At 45.0% G+C, this 19751-nt stretch overlaps 2 pseudogenes; both read right to left on the reverse strand.

Annotated features, from left to right (window-relative positions):
* Positions 1-12908: 12908 nt before the first annotated feature.
* Positions 12909-13027, reverse strand: LOC143998771 (5S ribosomal RNA; annotated as a pseudogene).
* A 1192-nt stretch (positions 13028-14219) lies between these two features.
* Positions 14220-14338, reverse strand: LOC143998517 (5S ribosomal RNA; annotated as a pseudogene).
* Between the last annotated feature and the right edge of the window lie 5413 nt (positions 14339-19751).

Consider the following 19751-nt stretch of genomic DNA (forward strand, 5'->3'; position numbering starts at 1 on the left):
AGGGTTTAGTGTATTCAGAGAGTCTGGTGTATAGAGATGCAAGGGTGTACAGAGAAGCTAGTATATATAGAAGACTACAGCATGCAGAAGAAAGGCTAGTGAATACAGATTAAAGGCTGGCTTCTACGGAGAGGCTAGTGTATGCAGAACACTATCTAGGGTATAAAGAGAGGCTAGATTATACAGAGAGGCTAGTGCATACAGTGAAGCTATTTTATATAGAAGCCTGCTTAGTGTATACAGAGAAGCTAGTGTGTACAGAACAAAGGCTAGACAGGCTATAACGAGAGACAAGTGTTTACAGAGGACAGTTTGGGGTATAGAGAAATGCTAGTTTATACAGAGAGGGCATACAGAAGACAGAAGACGGGCTAGTGTATTCAGAACATAGGCTAGGTATTCAGACAGTCTAGTGTATACAGTCGGCGAGTGTATAAATAAGACTGGCTAGTTTACACAGTGTTTACAGAGATGCAAGGGTGTACAGAGAAGCTGGTATATAAAGAAGACTACAGCATACAGAAGAAACGCTAGTGAATACAGAATACAGACTCGTGCATGAAGATAGGCTTGAGTATACAGAGATGCTCGAGTAAACAGTGAGGCTGGGGTACACAGAGAGGCTAGTTTAAAGAGAGGCTAGTATATACAAAGATGTTAGTGGATATAGAGAGATTAGTGTATAGAGAGAGTCGAGTGTATACAGAAAGGACAGTGCATATACAGAAGACAGGCTTGGGTATACATCAAAGCTGACAGTGTATACAGAAGACTGGGTAGTGTATACAGAGAGTTTAGTGGGTACAGAAGACAGGCTGGTGTATCCTAGCTAATTTTTACAGTCTAGTGTATACAGAAGACAGGATGTGGTATACAGAGAGTTTAGTGTATTCAGAGAGTCTGGTGTATACATTCGGCGAGTGTATACATAAGACTGGCTAGTTTACACAGGGTTTACAGAGATGCAAGGGTGTACAGAGAAGCTAGTATATATAGAAGACTAGGCTAGTGCATACAGAAGAAAGGCTAGTGAATACAGAATAAAGGCTGGCTTCTACAGAGAGGCTAGTGTATGCAGAACACTATCTAGAGTATAAAGAGAGGCTAGATTATACAGAGAGGCTAGTGCATACAGTGAAGCTATTTTATATAGAAGCCTGTTTAGTGTATATAGAGAAGCTAGCGTGTACAGAAGAAAGGCTAGACAGGCTATAAAGAGAGACAAGTGTTTACAGAGGACAGTTTGGGGTATAGAGAGATGCTAGTTTATACAGAGAGACTAATGTATACAGAAGACAGGCTAGGGCATACAGAAGACGGGCTAGTGTATTCAGAAAATAGGCTAGTGTATACTGAAGACAGGCTATTGTATGCAGAAGACCGGCTAGTGTATACAGAGAAACTAGTGTATAACAGAGTGTATATAAAAGACAGGCCAGGGTATAAAGAAGGCAGAGTAATGTATACAGAAACAGAAAACATGCTCGTGTATATAGAGAGGCTAGTGAATTTAGAGGGTAGGCTAAGTGATAACAGAAGACAATCGTGGATATACAGACACATTTCATCATTTCATCTAGCTCGCATCTCTAATGGAGTTTGTCTCATAGCCACGTTATGCCTTTTCATTCGTATGCTAAATATAGATTATACTCACTACACGATTTTAATCACCCACATCAAGCATGCAATAAAACTATCATACATCAAAATAAACCATGTACTGCCAAAACAATAACGGCCAATAATTTAAAAAATGACTTATCAGTCAATGACTTAACAAAATAAACTTTGCACTCTTTTGCTCTATTTTGCATATTTGTAATTCTCCACATCAACTGTCACTTTGATATCACCACTGACGACACACCATCCTGACTTATTTTGCTTTATTTATTATGAGAAATAGAGAGTACTATCTCAAAACCAGTTAAATCTATTCACTTCGATGAGGTCTACCGCTAATTGTACGGTAATGCAAAATGTTCACAAAACCATCCATTTGCTACCAGACATGCTGCACATATTATTAGTAATGTAACTATCGCTCGCTAACGATGTAAACAGGTTTATTGCTTTTCTGACATTAACCGAGTATCTTTGACATTAACTGAGTATCTCTCTGCATTAGAATCTTAATAATAATAATAGGATTGTGTAAGGCAAAGATCAACTAGTCGAATATAAGCTTTCTCACTGGTACCGGCATATCATTTAAAATTAGACTATCAAGCTAATTTTTCAATCTCTTACCGTTGAACAGCGATACTTCCTCCCTTCAATATTAAGCCATTTAAATGTCTTATTGGTCGCCTATATTATACAACTCTCTGAAAAGCATATATGTAGAGAATAAAACTAGTCTTACATCTTAATAAAACTGTTTTATTGCTCAACCAGTATCAAGCTGTCATGACATAAGCAAATAAGTCACAGTTAAAACACAGTGACAAAACATTTCTTTTTACCGCAGCAAAATGTGAGAAAAGCAGTGTAAGTCGTCTTTCTGCCATATGCTTCAGAAAATTAATGTACCGCTTTTAAATCCATATCAATTACACATCCTAATGTAAACCGTCTAAAATTTTAACATTTACTGATAGCAATTACTGATATTACATTATGATTATACCAGTGGAATTGGACCGCGTAATGGAATTGTCAAATTAGTCATAATCTCAGAGTTAACTTAGCTGATAAATTTACGATTTACTCAACGATTTACTCAACGATTTAAACTTAGATTTTTTCAAGCTAAGTCAATTTAATCTTAAATAATTTATACTATATTCTACTGTACTCTTAAATAATGTACTGTTTTTCTGTATTTTAGCCGTGCTCATATTTCGTGTTATGTTGCAACCATCTGATCTCATTGCTATTCCGACTTTCTGCCCTAATGAGGATATTACTTTGCAACTATCCCTTGATCCCTTTTGTGTATTCACTTTATCTCGACCTATATATACTGCCTCAATATACTTATTATTATTATATTATAGAGATTACTATCTCTAAATCATTGTAAACGTAACCATAGTTATTATGTCTACAGCTAATTTTACGATAAAGCAAAATTCACACAAAACCATCTTTTTAAAACCTTTTACAGCCGGCACATTAAGAATAATGCAACCATCTCTCTACCTCTATGCAATAGGATTCTCTTTCTGACTTTATTTTATGTATTACTTCTTCTCCACATTAATTGTCACACTGATAACCATTTGTAACACATAACACTGGTAACACATTTTTTAACAGCAGCAAAATGCGAGAAAAGCAGTGGGACGGTTTACTTGATTGAGAATTGGTTGCAGTAGCAAAGGATAGCAATAAAGTTTGATTACATTAATAACACATAATGCAACTATTTTACATTCACATCAAGCATACATCCTATTGTAAACTGTCTATCACTATTAATGTTCAGGGTTACTGATACATTATGCGGATAACCAGTGGAAACGGAAAAAAGTCAGTGTAAGCCGTCTTCGTGCGTAACAAAATTAATGGAACGATTTACACGTTGGAATTTACAAGCTACGTCAATTTACTCTTAAATAATGTATACCCTTTAGCTGCTTAGCTCACACTTTGCTGTATGTAGCCGCGTTAACTGTATTAATGGTTACATGTAAGTAACCAATGGGGATTGATATTTCATGTCTATCTCACATCTCTAATGCAAATTGTCTCTTTGAAATGTCATACTTTTCCAGTTATACTTTCTCATCCTTAAAGACAAGTTGCTGATATTTTATGATTACAGCAATCATCTCATCTAATTGCTAGTCCGATATTCTGCCTTGGTATTACTTTGCAAGGCTCTATTGAACAATGTAAAGGTTAGCTAGATATTTTGTGTATTTCCACTTAAACTCGACCTGTATATACTGTCTCAATATTATCCTTTCTAATTTTGCTAAATTAGATTATAGGGTTTTCTATGACTAAATCCCGGTAACCTACTCACCTTTATTACGTATACTGCTACTTTTAGGATAATACAAAACCATCTTTTGCTTCTTTACACGCTTCACACATTAAGAGTAATGCAATGCTACCGATGTGAACAGTTTAATTGCACTTCTTACATTTAGCTGGTATCTCTCTGCTATAGGAAACTGAATTTGTACTACAACGATAACTCATCTAATATCAGTCCTCTCAGTGCTACCGGGATAACTTTTGCATTTAGAGTAATGAAATAATTTCTCAGTCATTTTGAAGCTACTGCAACAAACGCTTCCGATCTCTTTTCAACTGCAATACTTAAGCTCTGCAATATAACGGAATATTTAGCTGCTTAGCTCAAACTTTGCTGTACGTAGCCGTGTTACCTTTATTAATGGTTACTTATGGGGATTGAAATTTCATCTCTAATTCACATTCACATTTCTATTGCAGTTTGTCTTTTTGCCATGTCATCCTCTGCTAGTTATTTTCCTTTCTCATCCTTTGCTATATTTGGGGTATATTCACTGCATGATTAAAGACACGTAGTGAACCTGATTGATAAAAACCTACACTCGTCGTTGCTCTTATTTCGTGTATTGCCACCTAAACTCGTCCTGTATATACTGTCTCAATATTAATCTGAGTTATTTTGCTATATTTATTATTAGAATAATCAGACTACGATCTCTAAATCCTGGTAAACCAACTCACACAAAACCATCTTATTTCTACCTTACACGCAGCCACAAATATTAAGATATTAACATTTAACCGGTATCTCTCTGCAATAGTAAACGGAATGGGTAGATCACTCATCTAATATCAGTCTTCTCAGTGCTACCGGAACAACTTTTACATTTAGAGTAATGCAACGATTTCTCAGTTTTATGAAGCTATTGCAACTAACGCTTTGGATTTCTTTCCTGTTAAATTACGCTCTGCAATATTAAGCCATGTAAATTGTCCTATTGGTCTACTAACAATGCTATGTATAATAATACAAATCTTTCAAAAGCAATATCATCTCACTACAATACTTACACTCTGCAAAAATAAATATGATTAATGTGACTAATGCTAATAATTAAAGTCGTCTAAAACTCGGCTATAGGTAGAGAATAAAACTATCTTACATCAAAATAAACCATGTACTGCCAAACCAATAACGGCCAATTACTTAACGTCTATCAGTCAATGACTTAACAAAATAAACTTAGCACTTTTTTGCTCTATTTTGTATATATGTAGTTCTCCACATTAACTGTCACATTGATATCACCACTGACAACACACCATTGACCTTTTAACAGCACCAAAATATGAAAAAAGCACTGTAATTCTTTACATGATTTAGAAGTAGTTGCATTAGCAAAAAATAAAGTCCTGTGTTCTGTACACGCTAGCCTTTCTGTATACATTAATCTTTCTGTGTACACCAGTCCCTCCATATAGACTAGCCTCTCTGTCTTCTGTATACACGTGCCCGTAACCTATATACACTAGCCTGCCTTCTTTTTACAATAGTCTCGGTGTCCCAGCCTCTCTGCATACACTAGCCTCACTGAATTCCCCAGACTCTCTTCTGTATACACAAGCCTATCTGTAAACAATAGCTTGTCATCTGTACACACTAGCCCCTCTGTATACACTAGCCATTCTTCTGTATACACTAGGCTCAGGGGAATAACATTAGCATATCTGTATTACCTTGTTTGACTTTTCTGATTTCTGTTTCTTTTCTAGGGTGTACCTCGCCATATACCCAAGCCAATCTTATTACCCCAGCCTCATTCCAATTATAATAGCCTCACTGTATACCCCAGGCGGTCTTGTGTTGGGTTTTTTCAGTCTGCTCAGCCATCTTCTTGCAGGGGTTCTTCGGGTCAGCCCTTGCTCCCTTTTCCCCACGTATCCTCTCATTCACAAGAAGTTCATTCTCATGTCTGGGTTACCTTGTGCATCAGGCTCATCCTATCCTTCACGGGACATTAATTTGGGTTTGCGTAGCTTGCAGACTCTTAGGGGGTTCCTTCTCATCTTCAGGTCAAGAGTCGGTGGATTCTACTCTCACAGCGGTAACTTACCGGTTACTTACAGTTGGCGTTTGGGCATACGTCATTTTATGGATGGGATATTTACCTTTCCTTTTCCACCTATACTTGTGTCTTTTTGCCCTCTTTTCAAGCATACTGACCATCCAGGCCTTGGGTCTTAAGTAATATCGCATTTCCCACTTGAAGACTCCGATTACAAGTGGGAAGGCTGGCCGTAGGCCAGCCCATATTTGTTGGAGGAGTCTGAGGGACTATTTAACCCTCCTCCTCTGTCAGGGCCAGGGTTGGTGTTTTCTAGGGAGAGAGAGACTGGGTTACACAGGCTTGCTAGTGTATACAGACGGAATAGTGTATACAGAAGACCAGCTAGTTTATACAGAGAGGCTAATGTGTACAAAAGACAGGCTAGATTATACAGAAGAACGTACTGGATATGCAGAGATGGAGGCGAGGTTATACAGAGGGAGAGGCTGTTTTACACAAAGAGGCTAGTGTATGCAGACTTGCTAGAGTATACGGACAGACTAGTGTATACAGAGAGGCTATTTTATACAGAGAGACTAGGGAAAACAGAGAGGCTAGTGTACAGAGACAAGCTGACAGTGAGGCCGGGGTATAATGAGAAGCTAAGTTATACAGTAGACATATATAAAGTAGACATTATATAAAAGACAAAATTGGGTAAACAGAATACAGGCTGGGGTATAATGAGAGGCAAGATTATACAGAGAGGCTAGGGTACACAGAGAGGCTAGTGTATAAAGATGTATACAGAAAGGCGGGGTATTCCGAGAGACTAGGTGTATAAAAGACAAGCTAGGGACGGACTAGTGTATACAGAGGACCGGCTAGTTGATACAGAGAGGCTAATGTGTACAAAAGACAGGCTAATGTATACAGATATACTAGATTATACAGAAGAACATCCTGGGTATGCAGAGCGCTCAGCTTCAAGGGATGGCCAACGTGAGTAATATGAATGACACTCCTCACCCCCCCCCACCTACCAGATCTGACTTTCATCCCTTTGCCCTCTCTGCCCCGGTCATCTGGTGGCAGTTTTATGCACTCCCTGGCCCCCACCCATTCATAATCCTTACCGACCTTTCCTTCCGCTGCTCACAGGAACACACTGGATGACTTGTCTAATTAACCAACTTGTACAAGACACTGCTATCCTCCTGTCTGACACCGGTCCCCATTGGAGGCTTTACCCCTCACTGTTTGGGTGGTCCCTGCCTCCCCCTGGATGCTCCACATATACCCCGACGACATTGTCGGAGGGGCACCACTTGACAGGACACGGGGCTGTCATGCTGGTGGCATCTCCCATTGGAGGAAGGGATGATGGCCCCAACCCCTTGGCAGCAGGTTCTTTCATGTACAGACCAGGGCGGCTCATCTTCCCTTCTGGAGTCTTGACCTTAGAGGGGGGAGTTGCACTTTGGGGGGTCTGAGTGATACCTAGTGCGCTGTACTGGAAGGGCTTGACATTTCCGCATATGTGTCCCCTCCCCCTGGTTGTGCCCCTCGTCCCCCGCTCTGGCCCCCACCTACTCTTTGCCGACATTGCCTTCTGCAGCTTTCGGGGACACCCTGGATGACTTATTTATTGCGCCTATTGGTACGAGACACTGCTTCCCTCCAGTTTGACTCTGGACCCCCCTAGAGGATTTACCCCTTACTGTTTGGGCGGTCCCAGCCTCCCTCTGGTTGCTCTACACAGCCCCCGATGGCGATGCAGGAGAGATGCTAATTGGCGGGCCCCAGGACTGCTGCTCGAGTGAAGTCTCCCGTTGGATGGAGGGATGGTGGCCCCAGCCCCTTGCCTGCCGGATTCTCCATGCACCGACCAGGGCTGCTCATCTTTCATCTTGATGTGGTGACCATGGAGGGGAGGAGTTGAAACTTATGGGGTCCGGGTGGTTGCTGGTGTGGGTGCGCTAAAGGACTTGACCTTTCCGCATGTTTTTCCCCTCTCCCTTGCTGCCCCCTTCCCTCCCTTACCTCCTTCCCTTCCGTCCCCCCTTCAATCCCCCCTCCCCCCCTCTTTTCCCCCCTTCCCTCCCCCTTTTCCCCCGGGGTGTGGACGGAGGAGAGGGGGTAAGGAGAGGACAATCTGCCAAAGGGAGAAATGCATTTGTTCGGGGGCTGCATGTACATTTGGGGTATGGGACGGGGGTGTTGGATCCCATTCTGTGATGCCTTTTCTGTTGTGACGGGCTCCCACATGCATGCCTACATTTAGGGCGAGCTAAGGAGACCCCTCAGCGCTGACAGTTATATGCTCTACCTCTGTTTTGATTATACTATTGTTTTTTGGTTCTATGATTTTACTGATTGTCTTTTATTTGCATACTGGTATCAGACGGGACATTTACCACTGCCGGGACTGGGGGGACTGGAATCCGGGGGCTCCCTCTCCGACCTGTCTACCCACCAACCCAAGTAGGACGGCGCTTTAAACCCAGTGTACATCTGGTAAATGCTATAGCATAATTGTGCTGTTTTAGTATACAATTCCTGTACTGTTGAGTGCGGACAACCCTTAATTTCCCTCTCCCCCTGGGGTTGAGGTGCCCGACCTCTTTTTCCCCTTACCTTTCCTTCCTTTCTCCCCCTTAGTTCCCGCCATCCATTACCTACCCAATACCTACCTTGGTTCAACTTTCTTTGCTTTTCTCTGACGTCCCCCTTCCCCTCCCCTAGGAGCGATGGCAGACTCAGTCAAGGTCACCTCTCTAAACGTTAAGGGACTGAACTCCTCTGAAAAATGGTGGATCCTCCTGTGAGGACTGAAGACTTCCTGTACTGATGTGGCCTTTATACAAGAAACACATTTTAAAAATTCTAGCCTCCCCTTTCTACGGTCAAGATCCTTCACTAAGGTCTGTGTGACCAGGGAATTGGACCTTTATTTCCAAGAAAACTAAACGCAGTACTGCGACTTGGGGATAATTTGGGAGGCTCACAAGTCAGTACTCCGCAGGGTACTTATCAGGCACGGGGGCGCATCAAACGAACACGGAAGGAACAGCTTGCTAATCTGTTTTGTGAACTTGCCTCTGTGGAAGCGAAACATAAACATGCCCCCTCACGGACCTTAGAGATTGAATTGGGGACACTCCGTACCCAGATTACTGACCTACTCCATTATAAAGCGAAAGCGGCACTCCAGTTTTGTCGTAAACTGACGTAGGAGTCAGGGGACAAATGCGGAAAAATCTTAGCCAGGTCGGTAAATGAGTTGAAATCTGCCTCTTACATACCACAGTTGATAGATGAGAATGGCCAGAGGGCCTCTACCCCAACCCAAATAGCCAAAGTCTTTGAAAAATGTTACTCTGATCTCTACAACCTGCCCGATTCGGGGTCCGGACAGGATAATATAGACAGATATGTAACCGGTTCTGGTCTACCAACCCTCTCATCGGAATCACGGGAGTACTTGGAGGACCCGATCACACTGGAAGAAGTCCAGATGGCCGTGGGACCTCCGAAGGTGGGTAAGGCTCCGGGCCCTGACGGATATACCGCACAATACTATAAGACCTTCCTCCCTATTCTCGGCCCGCGCTTGGTGACTTTATTGAATACTCTGAGCTCGAATGGGGATTTTCCTGAGGATACCCTTAGAGCCCACATCTCATTGATACCTAAGGAGGGCAAAGACCCGGGCCTATGAGGGAGCTACAGACCCATTTCCCTCCTAAGTTCGGTCCTAAAACTATTCTCTAAAATTCTCGCCACGTGATTGGCACAGCACTTGCAGTCCCTTATACATATTGACCAGTTAGGTTTTATTCCCACCAGGGAAGATAGGGGCAACACCATTAAGGTGCTTACCCTGGTCCATAAAGCAAAGTCATCTGGGACCCCTTGTCTTTTTGTGAGTACTGATGCCGAGAAGGCTTTTAATCGGGTCAAATGGACATTCATGTTCTCGGTCCTTCGCCATATAGGTCTGAGTGAACGGATGCTGGCATGGATAAGTAAGATATACTCACGCCCTTCAGCTCAACTCAAAGCGAATGGGGTGCTCTCATCTCCCCTTGACATCGGGAATGGGACCAGACAGGGTTGCCCCCTGTCGCCCCTATTATTCGCACTGTCATTGGAACCCTTTCTCTCCACAATTCGACAAAACTCAGACATAACGGGACTCCAAATGGGTACTATTGAGTGCAAGATATCTGCCTACGTGGATGACATGCTGTTCTCGTTGACGAATCTCAGAGTTTCCTTGCCAAATCTCCTTCGGGAATTCCAGATATACGGGATACGTCTTGAAATCAGAGGCCATGGGGGTCGAAGTCCCCCCGCAAACGTTACTAGACTTGCAGTCCAATTTTCGATTTAAATGGACCCATACAGCCCTTAAGTACTTAGGTACTTACATTCCACCGGACATCGCGCGTACGTTTAAGTTGAACTTCCCCCCACCCCTTGTCACTAAGATCTGCAGTTTGCTTCACGGGTGGCATTCTGGCCTCCATTACTGGTTCAGGAGATGCAATCTCATTAAAATAAACATACTGCCTAAATTTACCTATCTTTTCCAAGCTCTCCCGATCCAGATTCCAGTCCCGTTTTTTAAGCAAGCTCAATCCCTGCTCACTCAATTTAACTGGGCCCACAAAAATCCCAGACTTAAGTGGTCACAGCTGACATTGTCTAAACAACAGGGAGGGTTGGTTCTCCCTGACTTGCGACGCTACTACCTGGCCTCCCATCTGAGGCGTGTATTGGACTGGAATGGAAACAAACTTTCTAAGCTCTGGGTGCAACTAGGACAATCTCACTCCCGAATTCCGCTAAGAAGCGCCATGTGGTGCTATAAGGATTTACCCACAGAATTGACGTCACATCCCACTATAGGGGCTTCATTGAAAGTCAGTCACCTGATCGCTACCCAAAACACACTCACGTCTTTGACTTCCCTCCTATTCCCTATACGTGGCCATCCAAACTTTGAACCGGGGACCCACTTAGAAATTCCAACCTAGACCATGCGTCTAAATTCGTCATTGATGGAAAATGGCCTTCTTTCTCAACCCTAACAGATCCGACAGGGCTTTTCCAACTGCCTTTTTGGAGAGCGGCGCAACCACATCATTTTCTCCATTCCATCCCCAATACTCAAACTTTCGCCCGCCCTCAGACGGAGTTTGAGACTCTATGCAGGAGCGAAGGCCCTTTGGTCCACATTCTCTCTCAAACAGATCACCCACACTTAACCTGTCTGTCCAACTGGGAAAAGGACCTTAATTGCTCGTTTTCCCCAGCACAGAGACAACGCATTATCACTTTGGCTCTCAAAACCTTGCTGTGCACGAAGATACAGGAGACAAATTTTAAACTTCTCACCAGGTGGTATTTGACACCATCAAAGCTGCATAAATGTTTCCCCTCTTCCTTGAACATATGCTGGAGGTGTGGAGAAGAAGAGGGCACGTTGCTCCACATTTTTTGGTCCTGCCCCAGCTTGGTGGACTTCTGGACAGAGATCCGATGCATACCACAAAAATTCACAGACTTTCACCCCTTCTCTTTTCTGCCTTCCTCCCCTATCTCTCACCCCCTCCACCCCCTCTCTCTTTTGGAAAAAGTGGAAAATTGGGAATGACGGCCCCACACGCCCCTCTGGATGGATTATGCCGGAGGGACCTGGGGTTTGTGTGACCCTGGATCTTGGTACAGTACTTTATCCGTGCCTTGAATCATTATGATTGATGGAAGGCAGACTCCCATTTGCGAATATACCTGGATCAAGTATTGTTCAGGTGCTTTTTGCTCTGTATTTCTCTGTTATATTATGTACTCGGGGGACCGTCTTCCCCTGTTTGGAGAAAAAAAAAAAGAAGCCTACGACACCTGGTATTCCCAGGCGGTCTCCCATCCAGGCATTAACCAGGCCTGACCCTGCTTAGCCTCCAAGATCAGATGAAATGGAACAGATTCAGGGTGATGTGGCCGTAGCCAATATCTTCAGGCACTCTCAACTCTCTTGACAAATGCCAAGATGGTCACCTTGGGAACAAGCGGAAAAAAATAGGTCAACGGCAACAACATAACAAGAAGCCTACGGCATCTGGAAATCCCAGGCGGTCTCCCATCCAGGGATTAAACTGGTCCCAACCCTGCTTAGCCTCTGAGATCAGATGAGATTGGGCTCTTTCAGGGTGATGTGGCCGTAGGAGATTTCTTCAGGCACTCTCAACCCTCTTGACTAACGCCAAGATGGTCACTTTGGGAAACAAACAAAAAAAAACAAGTTAACGCCAACAACATAAGAAGAAGTCTACAGCACCTAGTATTCCCAGGTGGTCTCCCATCCAGGTATTAACAAGGCCCGACCCTGTTTAGTCTCTGAGATCAGACAAGGCCCGACCCTGTTTAGTCTCTGAGATCAGACGAGACCCTGTTAAGTCTCTGAGATCAGATGAGATCTGGTGCTTTCAGGGTTATGTGGCCATAGGCAAGCTGGACTCTCAACCCTCTTGACAAACACCAAGATGGTCACCTTGGTAAACAAACAAAACAAAAACAAGTCAACGCCAACAACATAAAAAGAATCCTACAGCACCTAGTATTCCCAGGTGGTCTCCAATCCAGGTACTAGCAAGGCCCAACCTTGGGAAAAAAGACAGGTCAATGTCAACAACATAAAAAGAAGAATACGGCACCTGGTATTCCAACGCCATCTCCCATACAGGTACTAACTAGGCCCAACCCTTCTTAGCCTCAGAGATGAGAAGAGATAGGGCTCTTTCAGGGTGATGCTGTTGTAAGCGATCTCTTTGGGCACTCTCAACCCTCTTGACAAATGCCAAGATGGTCACCTTGGGAAACAAGCGGAAAAAAAAACTAATCAACGCCAACAACATAAAAAGAAGCTTACAATAACTGGTATTCCCAGGTGGTCTCCCATCCAGGTACTAACCAGGCCTGACTCTTCTTAGCCTCCAAGATCAGACAAGATTGGGTGCTTTCAGAGTGATGTGGCCATAGGCAATCTCTTCAGGCACTCTCAACCCTCTTGACAAACACCAAGATGGTGACCTTGGGAAACAAGCTAAAAAAAACAGGTCAACGCCAACAACATAAAAAGAACCCTACGACACCTGGTAATCCCAGGCGGTCTCCCATCCACGTACTAACAAGGCCCGACTCTTCTTAGCCTCCAACATTAAACGAGATCAGGTGCTTTCAGGGTGATGTGCCTGTAGGCAATCCCTTCAGGCACTTTCAACCCGCTTGACAAACGCCAAGATGGTCACCTTGGGAAACAAGCAAAAAAAAACTAAGTCAATGCCAACAACTTAAAAAAAAAAGCCTATGCCATTGAGAAATCCCAGGCAGTCTCCCATCCAGATACTAACCAGGTCCCAACCCTGCTTAGCCTCTGAGATCAAATGAGATTGGGCTCTTTCAGGGTGATGCGGCCATAGTAGATTTTTTCAGGCACGCTCAACCCTCTTGACAAACGCCAAGATGGTCACCTTGGGAAGCAAACAAAAAATCAAGTCAACGCCAACAACATAAAAAGAAGCCTACAGCACCTAGTATTCCCAGGCGGTCTCCCATCCAGGAATTACCAAGCGCGACCCTTTCTAGCCTCTGAGATCAGAGGAGATTGGGTGCTTTCAGGGTGATGTGCCCATAGGCAATCTCTTTGGGCACTCTCATCCCTCTTGAAAAATGCCAAGATAGTCACCCTGGGAAACAAGCGAAAAAAAACAGGTCAACGCCAACAACATGAAATGAAGAATATGGCACCTGGTATTCCAAGGCCGTCTCCCATTCAAGTACTAACTAGGCCCAACCCTTCTTAGCCTCCAAGATCAGAAGAGATAGGGTGCTTTCAGGGTGATGCTGCTGTAAGCGATCTCTTTAGGCACTCTCAACCCTCTTGACAAATGCCAAGATGATCACTTTGGGAAACAAGCGAAAAAAAAACAGGTCAACACCAACAACATAAAAAGAAGCCTGCGGCATCTGGAAAACCCAGGTGGTCTCCCATCCAGGTACAAATCAGGCCCAACCCTGCTTAGCCTCTGAGACCAGACGAGATTGGGTGCTTTCAGGGTGTTGTGCCCATAGGCAATTTCTTTGTGCACTCTCAACCCTCTTGACAAATGGCAAGATGGTCACCTTGGGATAAAAGGGAAAAAAAAACAGGTCAACGCCGACAACATAATGAGAAGCCTACGGCACCTGGTATTCCCAGGCTGTCTCCCATCCAGGTACTAACCAGGCCCATCGCTGCTTAGCCTCCGAGATCAGATGAGATTGGGCTCTCTCAGGGTGATTTGGCTGTAGGCACTCTCTTTGGGCACTCTGAAGCCTCTTGACAAAGGCCAAGATGCTCACCTTGGGAAACAAGCTAAAAAAAACAGGTCAAAGCCAACAACATAAAAAGAAGCCTACGGCATCCGGTATTCCAAGGCGATCTCTCAATCAAGACACTAACCAGGCCAGATCCTTCTATGGCACCTGGTCTTCCCAGGCAGTCTCCCATCCAGGTACTAACCAGGCCTGACACTGCTTAGCCTCTGAAATCAGACGAGATCGGGTGCTTTCAGGGTGATGTGGCTGTAAGCGTTCTCTTCAAGACACGCCCAACCCTCTTGACAAACGCCAAGATGGTCGCCTTGAGAAACAAGCGAAAAAAAAAAGGTCAAAGCCAACAACATAAAAAATAGGATTTTTATATACAGCTTACCTGTAAAATCCTTTTCTTGAGAGTACATCACGGGACACAGGAGCTTCATTACATAGTGGGTTATATAGGCACATCTGGTGATTGGACACTGGTTAACCCCCAATTAAGGAGAATTCCTCCCCTATATAACCCCTCCCATATGGGAGGCACCTCAGTTTTGTAGCAAAGCAATAGGAAACCACGTAAAACCCAAGAGGGGTGGGAGCTCTGTGTCCTGTGATGTACTCTCAAGAAAAGGATTTTACAGGTAAGCTGTATATAAAAATCCTATTTTCTTGATCATACATCAGGGGACACAGGAGCTTCATTACATAGTGGGATGACCCAAAGCAATGCTCAGATTGAGGGGAGGGAGACACAGATCATAATATATAGACCGCCAAGGACCGGAGGACCTAAACTGCAGCCTGCAGTACACTGCGCCCAAAGGCGATATCCTCTTGCCCTCTGACATCCACCTGATATAATCTGGTGAATGTGTGGACTGATGACCAAGTTGCAGCCTTACAGATCTGAGCCAGGGAGGCCTGGTGATGCACTGCCCTAGTTGAGTGCGCTTTCACTTGAAAAGGAGGGATCTTCCCTTTAACACTATAGGCCTGAGAAATAATCTGTCTAATCCACCTTGAGAGAGTGAATTTTGATGCCACCTGACCCTTCCTAGGGCCTTCCGGCAAAATAAATAAGCAATCAGTTTTCCTTATCTGAGCAGTTGCCTGAAGATAGATACCGATTGCCCTTACCACATCCAAAGTGTGCAAAGATTCTTCTTCTGCGGACTGTGGGTCCGGAAAAAAGGATGGTAGGCTTACATCTTGATTCAAATGGAATCCTGAAACCACCTTAGGCAGAAAGGAACTGTTGGGACGCATTACCACCAGGTCCTTATGAATAATTAGATACGGTTCTTTACTGGAGAGAGCTGCTAGTTCTGACACTCTTCTAGCCGTGGATATGGCTACCAAGAAAACCATTTTTTTAGTCAAAAGAACTAACGAAGCCTGATGCAAAGGTTCAAAAGGTTGCCCCTGCAAAGCTAAGAGAACCAAATTCAGATCCCATGGACATACCGGAGGTTTGACTGGCGGCCTTATCCGCATAGCCCCCTGGATGAAAGCCCGCACCAGGGAATGCGATGCAAGTGGTTTCTGAAAAAACACTGACAAGGCCGAAATATGCACCTTGATAAGTGCTTACGGCCAAATTAATTTATAGGCCTGACTGGAGGAAGGCCAAGATCCTGCTAATGACATACTTTCTAGGATGACATTCCCTGAGTTCACAACAGGAAACATATGCCCTCCAGATTTTGTAGTAAATAAGCCTGGAGGCTGGCTTTCTGGCATTGACCAGAGTAGAAAGGACTGGCCCCGAAAGCCCACGGTCTCTCAGAATGTGGGTCTCAGCAGCCAAACCGTCAAATTCAGACTGTGTAAAGCAGGATGGTAAATTGGACCCTGTGAGAGCAGATCTGGCCGGAGAGGGAGGATCCACGGCCTGCCTACTGCCAACTTCATGATCTCTGCATACCACGGTCGCCTGGGCCAAGCCAGGGCTACCAAAAGAAGCGACTTTGTTTCCCTCTTGACTCTTCCCAGGAACCGCGACAGAAGCGGGCACGGGGGGAAGGCATGAATCAAATTGTACTGATCCCAGGGAACTGTCAGAGTATCCGACCCCTGAGCGAGTGTATCTCTTGTCCTTGACACAAATTTGTCCAGTTTTCTGTTGAACCTGGACGCAAACAGATCTACGTCTGGAGTACCCCACCTGCGACATATGTTCCAAAACACGTCGGGGTGCAGAGCCCATTCTCCTGGGCACAACTGCTGGCAGCACAGAAAATCTGCTTGCCAATTTTACACTCCTGGAATGAAGACTGCAGAAAGGCATGAAACATGCCTTTCTGCCCAGACAAGTATGCGATTCACCTCTTTTTGCGCAACCAGACTCCTGGTACTGCCCTGGTGATTGATATTGGCCACTGCTGTGGCATTGTCGGACTGAACCCGAACAGGGAGACCCCGTAGTCTGAAAGACCAGTTTATGAGAGCCATATAAACTGCCCGGATCTCCAAGACATTTATGGGCAATAGCTTCTCGATCGCAGACCATTTCCACTGCGAGCATGTCTCCTCCAACACTGCTCCCCAGCCTGTCAGGCTGCCATTTGTCATAATAATCTTCCATGGAAGAGGAAGAAAAGTTTTGCCTTTCAGCAAATTCTCGGTTTGTAACCACCAGACGAGGCTCTTGCGTGTCCCTGGGGATAGACGCATAGGAAGATCCAAGGACTGGGGCTTCCTGTTCCAAGCGGCAAGGATGCATCTTTGCAGTTGGGCGAATGGAACGGTTTCGAAGGAGGCGACCATTTTCCCTAAAGCCGCGTACACACGACCAGACTTATGTCCGACAGACTTTCGAAGGAGTTCTGACGGAGTTCCGGCAGAGTTCTGACTGACTTTCCGAATGAGCGGACTTGGCCACACACAATCACACCAAACTCCGATGGATTCGAACGTGATGACGTACGACTCGACTCGAATAAGGAAGTTCATAGCCAGTAGCCAATAGCTGCACTAGCGTCGGTTTTAGTCCGTCGAAATAGCATACACACTAGCGAATTTCTCGGTAGGAACTGGGTCCGGCAGAGTTCTGTCGGAAGAATTTGAAGCATGTTCCATTTCTAAAGTCTGTCAGACTTTTGCGAATCAAAAGTCCGTTGCAGCCCACACACGATGGAATAGTCTGCCGGAATCATTCCGTCAGACTTTGGATGTTGAAAAGTCCGGTCGTGTGTACGGGGCATAACAGTCTCATGCACAACCGAATGGGGGAAGATCTTCTGCCCAGAATTAGGCGCACCAGATCCCCAATGGCCAAGGCTTTTGGCCTTGGTAGAAACACCTTGCCCTGAGCAGTGTCGATAACCATACCCAGGTATTCCAACCTGGTAGCAGGCTGTAGGGACGACTTTTCTAGGTTTATAATCCAACCTAGGCGTTCCAGGTGTTCTAGCGTTCTGGTAACACGGTGGTTCAGGAGCGCTACTGTTTTCTCTATGAGAAGCAAATAGTCTAGATAAGCCATGACGGATATACCCTGAGCTCTTAGGTTTGCCAAGAGAGGGTCCAGAATCTTTGTGAAGACTCGAGGGGCCGTAGCTAGCCCGAACGGCAAGGCCACAAATTGAAAATGGCGCCGCTCTACCGCGAACCTTAGATACTTTTGGTGTGCGGGAAAAATTGGCACATGGAGATATGCATCCTTGATGTCTATTGATGCCATAAACTCTCCCCCTTGCAGGGAGGAGACCACAGTGCAAATTGACTGTATTCGGAAGGACCGGATGCGTAAAAACTGGTTCAGATCCTTCAGATCCAGGATAGATCTGACACTTCCATTTGGCTTTGGAACGGTGAAGAGATTCGAGTAAAACCCTGAACCCTGTTCTTTTGGGTCCACTTCTACTATCACCCTCTGGGATAGTAGTGATCTAAGGCCAGAAATAGCGGTCTTTGCTTTACTGGGTCCCTGGGGATCCTTGACCTTAGAAAGCGAGAAGGTGGAATCTCCTGAAACTCCAGCTTGTAGCCCAGAGATACCGAAGAGACCACCCACTCGTCCCGGATCTCTTCCTGCCAGGCTTCTGCAAACTGCAGGAGCCTTCCCCCCACTTGGCCGAGCGGGGGCGTCCCTTCACAAGGAAGCTTTCGGGCTCTGCTTGGCAGGCTTTCGCCCCCAGGATTTCTTCTGCCCCTGGGCCCGGCCTTGAGCCTTTCTTGGAGAGGGGGGTTGAGAAGGCCGTCGCCACTGCTTAGAGCTTGATGCTCTGGGAGAAAGAGAACGCCTAAATGATGGACGTTTGCTCCTTTTGACTGGAAGGAGAGTAGATTTACCCCCTGAAATTTTTTGGACGAATTTGTCTAATTCTTCTCCAAACAAACATTCCCCTTTAAACGGGAACCCAATCAAATGCTTCTTGCATGATAGCTCAGCTGCCCAATTCTTTAGCCATAGGGCCCTTCGCATGTGTACCAACAGGAGAGACAAACGAGATGCTTGTTGGACAGAATCCAAAATCGCATCAATCATGAAACACAGAATTTGAGGTATTTCTGCATAATTCTCCACTTCCTCACTGGGAAGGAGGCCAAGCATCTGCTTAACCTGTTCGTTGAGGAACTGACACAACCCCACAGCTGCGACTGTAGGTTGCACTACAGCGTCAGTCATGGAAAAGGAGGCTTTTTTTTTTATTATTGAAAAACAAACTTTATTGAAAGGAGCAGAAAACAGGGTAAAAAGCAGACATAGCAAACATGCCATCGGTACAGAGGGTAACATAGGCCAACATGGCCAAGGCAGTATTGCCTATATGAGTACAGTAGATTATCTGTGCTGTAGAAAAATAAACACTCATCATTGGCAAAGTCATTATAGAGCCATTGTGTATCAGCCGGGGTAGGGGGAGCAAGCAGAGAAAAAAAAAAAGAGAAAATTAATACAAAAGTAACTGAAAAGGGGGGGGGAAGGAGGAGGAGAGGAAAATAATAAGAGGAGGCCCAATGGGTGGAAGATACACAGAAAGGGAGAGGCAGAGGGGGGAGGGGGGTAAGGGAGCAATATAGCAGCAAATCAGGTACATGTCTCCCCATCTTCCAACCATCTACCCCAGATCTGCTCATATTTAAGTGGACATCCTCTATGTGCATAAATCAATTTCTTATATGGAAGGGTATCGTTGATCTCCTTCTTCCAGCACTGGACCGTGGGGGGGAGGGCCTGCATCCAGCCACGAGCAATCCCTTTTCTCGCCAGGAACAGCGTTTCATGTAAAAAGGTGCGAAGAGGTTTGTCAGCGTCTAACTCCGGCAACAGACCAAGCAGGCACATCTTCGGGTCAAGGCTAGCAGGAGAGCCCATCCGATCATGGAGAAAGCGAATCACCTGTATCCAGTATGTTTGGATAACCGGACAGGACCATATGAGGTGATAGAAGGCGCCTGGGG

This window comes from Lithobates pipiens, unplaced genomic scaffold (assembly GCF_037356315.1).
Source record: "Lithobates pipiens isolate NorthernLeopardFrog02 unplaced genomic scaffold, aLitPip1_a1.2 Scaffold_19, whole genome shotgun sequence".
Taxonomy (NCBI): Eukaryota; Metazoa; Chordata; class Amphibia; order Anura; family Ranidae; genus Lithobates; species Lithobates pipiens.